At 44.4% G+C, this 12,206-nt stretch overlaps 2 long non-coding RNA genes across 8 annotated transcripts; one reads left to right on the forward strand and one right to left on the reverse strand.

Annotated features, from left to right (window-relative positions):
• Positions 1 to 643: 643 nt before the first annotated feature.
• Positions 644 to 4,895, reverse strand: LOC140850009 (uncharacterized). Its single transcript, XR_012132626.1, has 3 exons — positions 4,761 to 4,895; positions 3,794 to 3,885; positions 644 to 1,684 (listed from the first exon to the last, which is right to left on the reverse strand). It is a non-coding gene; the product is annotated as an uncharacterized lncRNA (long non-coding RNA).
• A 366-nt stretch (positions 4,896 to 5,261) lies between these two features.
• LOC140850008 (uncharacterized) lies at positions 5,262 to 11,714 on the forward strand. 7 transcript variants are annotated; one of them, XR_012132625.1, is made up of 5 exons: positions 5,262 to 5,442; positions 6,174 to 6,288; positions 7,419 to 7,496; positions 8,122 to 8,391; positions 11,066 to 11,714. It is a non-coding gene; the product is annotated as an uncharacterized lncRNA (long non-coding RNA). The 7 variants fall into 7 exon arrangements; XR_012132620.1 differs by having other exon boundaries at positions 5,264 to 5,442; positions 10,688 to 11,714; XR_012132623.1 differs by having other exon boundaries at positions 5,265 to 5,442; positions 11,051 to 11,714.
• The last annotated feature ends 492 nt before the right edge of the window (positions 11,715 to 12,206 follow it).

Consider the following 12,206-nt stretch of genomic DNA (forward strand, 5'->3'; position numbering starts at 1 on the left):
CTTCCTCCCAAGCTGTTGGGCCCAGATGTCCTCATGGGGGTAGCTTGGGGTTGGGAATCAGGGTGCAGAGTATAAACAGCCCAGTATACTGTGTACTTTTACCCAATTAAATTCTATAAAGTATACAACAGCTATATGAAAGCAAAACATAAAAGCATACAATTCATTTCCATAAACATTTTGAACATTTTACATGATTCATTTATATAAACATTTTTCACATTTATATAAAGTTCAAAAATTAGAAAGACTACATATCATTTAGAAATGAGTACATAGACATTAATTGAATTTATTTGGGGGCTTTACAGTTAATTGTATGAATGTCCAACATTTTTTGAAAAGAATATATATTTCTTTTGTTTTAGTTGAAGGATTTTATATACATATATAAATGAGACATATAAATATATATGCAAATATAAATACAGTAAGCATATGTATCTGTGCACACAATGCATCAATGTTGCTAATTTGTTTAATCTGGCAGAGATTGCCATTAAAAAAATTTCCATCATTACAGATTTGTCAGTTTTATCTTTTAATTCTTTATTATTGTCTCAACATTTCCAGACCATGCAATTAGTTACATACATGTTCATGACTTAATGTTTTCTTTTTCTTTGGAATGTAAAAGATGCCCCACAAATGTCCTTGTTAATGCTACTCAAAGAATACTTTTGATAATTAATTTGCTACACAGTTTTTTGTTGTTTTTTAATATTTGCCTGGTACGTCCTTTTCTATCCCTTTATTTTCTATATTTTAGTTCTCTCATTTTAACTGTTTTTTTTTAATATGCTTGCTTTTAATTGTCTTAGTAATAATGGAGTGGCCAGAAAGTGATAGGTAGCTATGTGCTTGGATCGGATAAGAGGTGGTTAAATTATAATATTATCTAGTAATGTAGCCTGGACCATCAGCAAATTTCATTTTGAGGGTGTTCCCAGGAAATCTCCTCTCTGGGTCCCAAAGTATCTTCAATTAAAATCAGGATTTGTTGGGAGAAGGCAAGCTACTTTCTTTTTCTATCCTTTTCACTTATCAAAACAGATTAAAGCACCAGCTTTTTATATTAGAAAATTAATCATTTTTAGGTTAAAAATAGAACAGATGCTATCATTTATACTACTTTAAATGTAATTTCTAACTTGTGAGCATTGAGTTTTTTCCTCCATTTTCTTACTAAAAGCCTCAAGCAAAATTGTCACATTTTGTGGGCTGGTAACTTTGTAATGAAAGGGTTTACTAGCATTGGAGAAAGTGATTCAATTAGAAGAGGAGGGAAGTGGATTAAATGAGAGTTGTGACTGGATTCAGGGTGGGGCTGACTGAATTAGAATTTTGATGGTATGTATAGAGCCTAATAATCACATGATTTTCATTTAGAGATTCTTTCCTGAAAAGAAATCATCTTTCTATGTCTTAGCATATCTTCACTGCAAATCTGAATTTCGGACTAGCAGAATGTTAATTATTTTTTCCCTTTAAAATATAAAAGAGATTAAGACAGTAACTTTTTACATAAAAATGTGACTTTTTCCTGTTAAAACTCATTCATTCATTCAGTCATTCACTCATTTGAAAATCGTTGTGGGTACCTATTGGTGCCAGGCTCTGTCTCAGATGCTTGGCTTACATCACTGGGCAAAACAAAGATTCTTGCATTTGTAGAATTTATATGCTGTATGGGACAGAGAAAGAAATAATAAAACAAATTTATATAGGGTTGAATAAGGATCATGCTATACAGGATCATGGATGATATGTGCTACACAGAAAAGAAAAGTAGAACAGGTTAAGGGAGATAAGGAATGCAGGAGGGTGGGGACCAAGGTAGAAGATGGCTGAAACGTTAAACAGGCTGTCACGGTTGGTAGACCTGATTTGAACAAAGACTTGAGCAAGACAGGTAAGAGTATTCTTGGCTGTGCAAAGGCACTAAGACAGGGGCTATGTTCAGACAACACCAAGAGAGGCACAAGCAACACAGGAGGTCAACTAGATAGGGGAGAGTCTTGTAGGTTAGTATGAGTCCTTTGACTTTTACTGCAAGGGCAATGGGGAGCCAATGCCTCTCCACTGTCTGACTCTATCCCCTTTTCTCCCAATCCCATTCAATAATATTATTAATTAAAAGAATTATTGCCAGTTTGATGCTCTAATGTGGTAAATTCATTCTTAGTTTACTTTCATTTTCATAATAGGGAAGTTGAGTATCTTTTATGTTTGTTGTCTATTTGGAATTGCTGTTTCTGGATGGCTTCTTTATATTCTTTGCCTATTTTTTCACTGGGCTGTATTTGGTATGTGTACTACTATTAATAATAGTACTAGCAGTAATAAAGTTTTACATGTTATAGGCATAACAGAATTTACCTGCTAATTGAATATTTATCTTTTGACTTAATTTGGGGCATCTTCTGCCATAAAATTAAATTTTTATATAGATAAAAATTTTAAGTTATTTCTCTTGTAGCTCTTAGGTGTCCTGCCTTGATCGAAAGGTCTTTACAAACCCTAGGTTGTACAAAAAGTCTCTTAAATTTCCTTTTTAAATGTTTACAGTTTTTTTTTCTTTTGGATGTTTAATTCAACTGCACTGAAGCTGGAATTCCTACATCCTGCCATAAGAATAATCAGTTTTGCAATCACAGCTATTATATAAAACATCCTTTATACATTGATTAAAATAGTAATGTTGTCATATTAAAATGAAGGAGCATTTTTTTTTCAGTTGCCTAATGATTTATTCATTCTCTTTTGTGAAGCTTACATTGTAGGCATGTTTAGGCTAAATTTTTTTTTCTTCCTTTTCTTTTTGAAGGAGCGTTTTTTTAGGCTAAGATATACTACACCAGATCCAAAAGCTGGTGAGAATGACCTGAAGGGGATGGATTCACAGATAATTAAAGACAGGAAATACAGCAGGGCGCCAGGTGCTGGGAAAGCTGGAGGACTTGGGATCCAGAGAACAACGGAGAGGGTTTGGGGTCACCACACGTGGGAAACTGAGGGTACAGGCAGAGTCAAGGGCAGCTGGTAGATCTGCCTGGGGGGAGATAAGCAGGCCTTGTTTAAGAGCCTCTTTCCCCAGAGAAGTCAGGGCATCACCAGCTCCTGGGAAAGAGGGTCAGGAGGGAACATGGGTGGAAGAGGGGTGTGGACTTGAGCAACGGGGAATGTGGGAAGTCATATTATTTATTGCAGAGTGGCAATAAAAAATTAAGAGTATAAGAGGATTAGCAGGAGAAGTAAGGGCTCAAATAGATTTTTGTATTGATGGGTTTAAAATGAGAATTCTTGGGAGGTTATATAAGATTTTTGCGAGCAAAGGCAGCTGATAGGATGAATTTTAAGTTTTTAGTAAACTTTATTTTAGTTCCTTTTTCTAATACTTTCAAAACATTTAAGCCAAAAGCTTTGTAGTTTTCTTATTTGTACTTTAAAATCAGTTACATAAACTTTTTACTTAATGCTTATTAACACTTTAATTTTCTTATTTCTTATTAATACTTTTAGACCATTAAATCAAAGCTTTAAATTTCACAAACTGATTAGATGTTGCTATTAATGAAATTACAGGAGTGGTTATTTAATCATGGTTGGTTATCAAAAGATTAGGTGGTGGGCTAGATATTAAATGAATCAGGGTCATTAATTCAGACATGATGAAGGCCACTAGAACAAAAACCAAGGGTATTTTCTGTAATGGTGTCAGCACCTTGTCATTATTACTTCATTTGTCCACTTCATAGTTCAACAATCAGTCATTCATTCAACAAATACTTACTCAGCACCTATTATGTGCCACGCACTGTTCTATCTGCGGAGGGTACACACGTGAACAAGACACAAGGTTCCTGTTTTCCTGGAACTTATGTTCTAATACAGGAAGATAGACAATAATAAAAAATAATATTAATAATAATAACAGCTAACATTTAGCAAGTATTGTTGGCTGAGACAGTTTTAAACACTTTCAAGTATTCATTTAAATCTTACAGCATTATATGGTAGAGACTAGAATTATCTTCATTCTGTACATGAGGAAACTGAGGCACAGAAAAGGAAAAGAACCTGCCTAAGGTCACAGAGCTAGCAGAGGGCAGAGCTGGAATTTCAAACCATGAGAGTCAGGCTGTAGAGCTCTTTCTCTTAATGACTTTGCCATGCTTCCTCTCAGACAAGAAAAACGGCAGTAAACAGTGAACAGAGTAAAGTTCAGGATTGTTTAGTACTATGAAATAATAATAAAGGGTGATGCGACGGTATTTTTGTGTTGGAGGTGAAGATGTAGAGACGAGGCATGGAGGTGACATCTGAGCTGAGACCTGAAGGATGGTGATCTGTTATCGTGGGACACAGGCAGCAGAGCAAAGACAGCACAGTGGAATCTTTCCCTGTTTGTGAAACAGAAATGCCCAGCTGGTGGTAGCTAGGGCTTAGTATGTGAGAGTGATTGATGGGAAGTGAAGTCAGAGATAGTCAGGAACAAGAGCCCATGGGGCCTCTGGTCACATTAAGGAATTTGATTTTTTTTATTCTAAAATCAGTAGATTCTTATGCAGAGAAGCAACATTACCTGATTCATAACTTTTAAAGATCAGTCTCACTGCTATATTGACTTTAGGACAAAAGTGGAAGCAGGAACAGCTCCCCTCCCACTAGAACTTAGGCTTCTTTAAAAATACAACTTTTAACCAACAATACAAATACAACCTTTGCTTTGGAGACTAATATTTTTGCAGGAACGGTACCTTTATAAAGATCGTGGTTGTCCCCGTATATATATGTTCTTTCTTCAAATTCAATTAAATGAAAATACTAGTTATTCAGCCCAACTCTCTAGGCTCGCTGGGTCTAGCTCAGCAGAAACGAAGCAGGAGCCGGTGGATCAGCTGGGCGCAGTCCTTTTCTACGCTCTCTGTCGCTAGGCGGGGATGTGGACGCTCTGTCGGTAGCCGGAGATGTGGAGTCGGCTACCCGGAGCTTTCTGTCCACCAAAGAGTCTAGCAGGGAGTCGGGGAAGGAAAAGACGGACGAGACCTCCAAGGTACAGCACCGCGCTTAGAGTCCACTCTGAAGCACTGGTGTCAAAGGGCCACTCACTCTAACGCCTAGGCTCGGCCCCACCCCGTCGTCATGCCAACGTACCCCTTGGCTTCCGCGGATTGGTGGCTGCCTCCGACTATGACGTGCCTCCGACTATGACGTGATTCCGCCTATGACGTGCGTCCGACTATGACGTGCCTCCGACTATGACGTGCGTCCGAAGAGCCCGGGGTCCAAGCTGACAAGGAGTGGGGAAAGCTCAGGGCTGGGAGGGCTCCCTGACCAGGGTGGCGCAGGGGACAAGGCATCCAGACCATGACAGCCATTTCACTGAACACCACGGGAAAGTTGGCAGCATAATTGAGTCCTGCACCTGTGAAAATGTAGGTCCGTGTTTCAAAGCAAATAAAAAAGAATGACCATCTGAGGGAAAGATAGAAGGGAAGTAATTACAAAACATAGATCAAATAACCATCAGATAACAAGCCAAGTAATAAGTATCAACACATGGAGATACAGGAAAACAATTAAGTCAATGGCTTGCGACTGCTTCCCAAACTTGTCAGTTGGACCCCTCCTTCCAGGTTACGGCCAGCGGAACGCTGCTCCATCTCTGAGACCTGCTCACTCTTCTCTCTGCCCTGTGCTTGCAGCTGCCTCAGCCCAGGCTCTTCCTTGTCCCGGAGGGAGTAGCGGCTGGCCTCTGCCACAGGCTGTGCGGGCTTAGGCGCAGTTTGTGGGTGCTAGGAGGAGACAGCACTTGCGGGTGCCGTGGGAGCTCTGAGAGCTGCAAGACTTATGCTGGGGTTGTTAGCCTTGGACAGTGTTAGTGTGAAGCCTCCAAAACCCCATGTCCAAAACCCTCACTTGAATGGAGTTGTCCCAATATTGTTACAGCTTTGCTCCTTCCACTGGCAATTTAACTGCCAGAAGGGAAGGGCCAGAGAAGGTACTGGAAGGTGAGCAATAATCTTTGTCACAACACCTACATCTGGAGTCGGTTCTGTTGGTTTCCTGTTAACCTACTGTGTGGCCTTGAGCAAGTTAGTTAACTTTTCTGGGCCTCAGTTTCCCCTCAGTAAGACAAGGGTTTCACATGATGATCTTTCTGACAGCAGGAGTCAAGCAACTCAGGAAGGTTTCTTCTCTGATCAGCGGATGAGGCCCAAAGCAGACAGAGCCCAGGAGGCAGACCACCCTGCCCCTCCTCAAAGGACTGAACAGGTGTGTGAGGTATGTCATCTGAGGTTCCCCCCAAGCTGGTCGCCACGTCATCATCCCTGCATCCCTTACTCCCTCACCGGCATCCTTCCAACCTGCAGCAGGAGGCTGCCTGCCCATGGGGGTTACTTCCCTCAGCTTCCAGTGGGGAACAAGATGCTCTGAGGCTTGGCAGTTAGAGCCCTGAGGTCCTCCCAGAACTCCTAAGCCCACTGGTCTTGGTGTAGATGAGGACAGCCGCAGAGAGGTGACGTGACATGTGTCAGCTTTCACACATGCGGGGTCGGGGCTTGGAGCAAACTACTTTGCAACTGGGCTTCACACCACCTATTCACGGTCGTTTGTGGGGGGAAATTAAGAAATGTATAACACCCAAGGATTCAAAGGGTTGGGCCGCACAGTAACAGGAGCAGGCCGGAAACTAGACTCCGGGTTTCCTGGATTTGAGACCCATATTCCTCCTACTATGATTTGTTTGTTCTGGAAAGAAATAGCACCTCCTCCTGACCTTTAGACACTACTCAATAGAGGACTTGGTGGAGTGGGGTCCTTTTTTTTTCCAGGACGGTGATATGAACTTGTCCAGGGGGAGTACTGAACTGGGGTGGAAGAGCTGGGCTCAAGTGCCAGCTCCACAATCGGGTGACAGCTGAGTGAAAGCTGGGGGCCTTAGCTGGGTGGCTTAGGGGTTGACAGTGAAATACTTGGTTGGGGGGTTCAGCTGGGTGGCTTAATGGGTAACTCAGCTGAGTGGCTTAGCTGGGTGACTGGCTGGGTGGATTATCTGAGTTGCTTAGTGGGCGACTTAGTGGATAACTTATCTGGGTGGCTTAATGGGTATCTTAGCTGAGTGGCTTAGCTGGGTGACTTAGTAGGTGACTTGGCAGGGTGACTTGGCTGAGTGGCCTGGATGGCTGACTTAGTGGGTGACTGGCCAGGTAACTTAGTGGGTAACTGGCTGGGTGGCTTGGCAGACACTCAACCCTTCTATGCTTCCTGCTCTCACCTGTCCAACAAGGACAAGAATACCCATCTTCACTGACTTCACAGGTATGTTGTAAGGAACCATCAGGAGCATAGACATGAAAAATATTTAAAAATATAAAAATACTGGCCCAACAGAAAGATTTGTTACTATTAAGGGTTTTCCAGACTGTGCTTAATGAAGACTGAAAAGATTATGGAAGTGTTTTCCTGCAATGTTCAAATACTCGGCAAGTGTAAGCATCGCTGCTGCTGTTCACTGGGTGGGACGGTGTGGAGGTGGGGACGGACGTGCTCAAGGTCAGCGGCCTGGTCTCAAGGGCAGAGATCCGACTTCCTCGGGGCATTCTCCCCAGGTCCTGGGCCTGCCCCTCATCCTGTTGACGTGCTGCAGGCAGGCTCCCAGCTGGGTTTGTTTGCCTGTTGAAACCCCTTCTGTTACAATCCCACTTATCAAAACAGCTTCCATTCGTCAGAAAGGGCAACTCTGCATAATAAATTACACTGGTGTAATCAAATATTTCCATCGATTGAATTAGGTTTAATTGGTTGTCCCTAAGACTGTTCCTCTCCTTTGCAGCAGAGCTGGCTGCCCCCTGCTAACCCCCTCCTATCCTCTGTGCCAGGAGCAGTTCCTGAAGCAGCCAGACCACTGGGGAGGCCTGGCCTGAGACCCCCCAGTTCCTGACTACACAGGGTATTTGCTTGGAGCACTGGCACGGGTACCTAGATGCTCCGCTATCACAGCACTCAGAGATCCTTCCTTATTGGTGCCTACAGAGTGTTGACATATTTCCTTTTAATAGCTGAAAAGTGTGTTATTCCATGGATGTAACATACTTGATTTATCTCCACTGGCAGAACACCTTTGGGTGGGATTTCAGCTCTTCATTCACTTGGGCAAGTCATTCTATTCTTGAGGCTCAAATCACTCTTCCGCAGCAAGGAGAAGGTGAACCTGCTGTGCCTACCTGACAAGGCGGGCGCTGAGCTAGAAGAGCAGTAAGCCTGCCACAGCATCATTTCACTTAATCTTCGGAGCAACCTACAAAGCAGGAGTTATCACGCTGGATACAGAGGAGGAGGCCAAGGCACAGAGAGTTGGATGGAATTTGCAAGGTCATGTCATGGGTAAGTGATGCAGCTGGGTCAGGCCTCAAGAGGACACGTGTGAAAACAATCAGGCATGGAAAATCCCCATGAGACAAGGCTTGCTATGGCCATAGGGTCAAGGACCAAGCAGGTGGCATGCCCAAGGGAGCCCTGGCTGCCCACTGATCCACCTGCTGACACCTCATTCTTCCCTAGATGAAGCAGAAGCCAGGGTGGCTCGGGGTTCAGTAGGAAGGGGCTTCAGAGTCCACCATGGGCCTGCCTGTGGGGCCCCGGCTGCCTTCTGTGATGTTCTCACTGATGTCCTTACCTCCCTGCTGTTTCTCTGCTCTTGGCTCATGACTGCACCCCCAGGGCTCAGCCCAGTGTGCAGCACAAGACAGGTGAGTACTCAATGCATGTTGTAGCCAAACAATTAGGCAAGGAACAACATTAAGGAAACCAGCCTCTGGCTGTGAGCAGGGCAGATATTCAGCGGAGGAGAGCAGATAGAGCCAGCTGGTGAGAACTTCTCGCCATGGGCCCTCCTACCTCAGGGCCGTGCGCTCTGGGGAGGTGACCAGAGCAGGGTCTCCAAGACTCTTCCATTCCAGGGATGTGGGAGTCACAAGCTAGGATGCAGGAAAGCAGGGCCTCATCTGCTGTGAGCAGCATGTCCTTCTCTAGGGTGGTGTGTGGCCTAGGCCTGGGCTGCCGTGTCCCCACTAGGAGCACAGAGAGATGACCTCCTGGGAATCTGCACCATGCTCCAGCAAGGGGCTGGCCTGGGCCCAGGGCAGGGTAGCCCATGCTATAGCCTTGGACCAAGTCCAGCCTGCTGCCTGTTTTGGTACAGCAGGCACTCAGGTGCTCTTATAAACTACCGATGGCTGATATTCCCACAACAGCTGCATTTCGTAGTTGTGAGAGAGAACACATGGCCCGCAAAGTCTGAAATACTGTCTGGCCCTTACCTGGCTGAGCCTGGCCTAGAAAGAGCCCCAGGCACTCCATCCTCTACTTCAACTGCCTCCAGCCCTGACTACCTCTTCCCGCTCACCACGTCTTAGTATAAGGGCAGCCCAGGCAGGGTGATATTCACATATTGAACAGCTGGTGTTCAGTTCAGAGCAGCAGTATCTATCCTCTGCTGCCACCCCAGATCCCAGAGGCCCGAGCAGCCCCTGAGGGGAGGTGCAGCCTCACTCAGGCATGCTGAGGGGCAGATGAGGAGAGGGACAGGAACATGGTGCAGGAGAGGCACGTGTGGCCACCCAGCCTCTGCCTTCCTGACTTCGGTGATGACAGCAAGGCATGCAGGTGCTTTGGCTGCAGCCCCATGAACTTCCCAGGTCAGTCTCTGAGCCAAAGCCTGGACACAGAAACGTCAGGCAGCACTGGCCTGGCTGAATGAGACCTGCCCAGCCTCCCCCAGGAGCCCCCCCTTTGCCTCCTCATGCAGCCCGGCCTCCTCAGGCAGAGGAGAGTGCCTAAGTGTTGGCTAGAGAGAAAATTGCCCAGGATGCCTTAAAGCACATTCCAGCCATGACCCGCAGAATAATCTCTTAAAAAATAAATCCAGCTGGAGACTCAGCTGAAAACAGCTTCCTAAAAACTGCAGGAGAAATTGGACACTTTATTTCAGGGACAAAATAACTGGGCAGATGAATCACCAGGAGAAGGACTCATTTCAGCAACTCCAATCCAGGCTGGAGTTGCTGAGGCTCACCTGGGGGAAGGGCTCCTGGGCCTTTTCTTCTTCTCAGGTGAGACTAAGAAAATGCTGTGCAGGAAAATGGCCAAGTGGCAGATGCCCCAGGAGGTTAAACCCTGTCCTGGAATGAACTTGACTTCTCAATTCGCCCAATGGCCCACGTTCTCTGAGCACTGTCTCTGGTCCATCCTGGGGGTATCAGCCCCTAACTGTTTTCTTGACGATTTTTAAATCTGCAAGACCCAGCCTCCAAATACTGCTTTGATCTAAGAGGAAATCTCTGGTACTGTCATTTTCCTGGTCCGAGTCTTCTGTGGTTATTAGCCTAAGTAACAGCAGTGTCTGTGCTTCAAACGTGAACAGGACATCCATTCATCCAGGGCTGCATTGGCAAATACCTTCTCCAAACTATCTTCAATCCTCATGACATCCCCGAGAGATATATAATTCTGTTTTCCCCATTTCACAGTTGGGAAAATCGAGGATGCTCAAGCTTGCATACCTTTTCCCAAACTACACGTTAGCAGACGGCAGAGCTGCCCCGTGAGTCTTCTTACTCACGCATGGCTGTGTGCCTCACCAACCACAAACCTTTCTCTCCAACACTTAAATCTCTTCCAGGAACTCTCCCAAGAGGCAGGCAGCATGGCATTGTGGATGCAACATGAACTTTAGAAATTAGGATCTTTCTTACCAACCTACACTTGCTTAGTGTGGATTCTGTGGCATGGAGCTGATATATGTGTACCTTGCCCTGTGCTTGTAGTGAAGGTCCTTAGCCCATGTGCTCACCCACGCCTAGGCAGCTCCCTCAACCCTTGATAATGTGTGCACTCCAAATTGGTCGTTTGATAAAAGCAGCCCATACTCTGGCCTTCTCAACCACCTGATCAAGACAAGAAAATACTTCTTCTGCAGTAAGTGAAATAAGTAGAAAAACCAGAAAAAAGAACAGGAAAAATTACAAATATCATATTTTTAAAGGTATCAATATTCCAGACAGAAAAGAAGCCTGCCAAGTGAGCTGACAGTCACAAGCTGTTTCCCCAGTGGGCTTTGGATTCTGGGCTTGGATCAGTGCAAGGCCTTGGCCTCGCTGCTGGAGGAATGAATAACTACAAGAGTTTTCATTAGCTGTGCGAGGCTGAAGCACAAGTTGGGTATGTGAAATACCTTAAACACACAACTGGACATTTTCTGAAGTCAGGGAAGGAGACTAAGGAAGCAACTCAAAGCATGGCCTAAATCTTCTAAAGCCAGAATGAAGTCCCCTGAAGACTTGCTGTACCCAGGAAAGAAAGACCCACCACCAGAAGAGGGCCTGCCTCAAAATCACTATGCATCTCCCCTTCAAGACGTTCGTGGGCTCTGAGTCTTGTGGGATTCCTAAGCTGGAGTCAGAGGCTCTGGAACTCTCAAGGGCAGTGCTGGACACCCACCGACTTTGAAGGCTGAGCTGATGAGCGAGGGCAAGCCAGACAGGGTGAGTGGGCAATTTCCTTCCTTTTGCTTTCTGCCTATTAAAATCCATGCCCTCTCCATGGTAGAAGATGACTGTCGCCTTTGTATTCAGTCCAACAATTTCTGCTCTCTAACTGCAATGGTTAGTCCATAACTATTGAACACAAATGTGGGTCAGGTCAAAATCTGCCATCTTGCCACAGATAATAAAAGAAAGTAGTTTTATATTTAGCATATCTAGTGCTTTTCATTCCTTTCTGCAGGTCCCAATTTTTACCTGGTATGATTTCCTTTCAGCCTGAAGAACATCCTTTAGTATTTCTTTCAGTTTAGTCTGCTGGCAACAAATCCTCACAATTTGCATTATCAGAAATTCCCTTTATCTTTGCAGCTATATTTGAGGGATTTGGATATAAAATTCTGGGTTGATATGATTTCTGTTTCTCCTTTCAATTCTGTAAAATGTTGCCCTGTATGCGGCAGGTCTATTTGCTCCAACTGTTTTCAAGATTTGATCATCTTTGATTTTTAGGAGTTGACTAGGATTTGCCCAGGTGTGGTTTTCTTTGTATTTATCCTGAGGAATTTTTGGTTTTCTTCGATTTGTACATTTACGTTTTTCTTCAAACTTATGGTACATTAGTCTTGGTTTTATGTGTTGCTGTGATATGAATCTATA

This window comes from Manis javanica, chromosome 6 (genome assembly GCF_040802235.1).
Source record: "Manis javanica isolate MJ-LG chromosome 6, MJ_LKY, whole genome shotgun sequence".
NCBI classification, from domain to species: domain Eukaryota; kingdom Metazoa; phylum Chordata; class Mammalia; order Pholidota; family Manidae; genus Manis; species Manis javanica.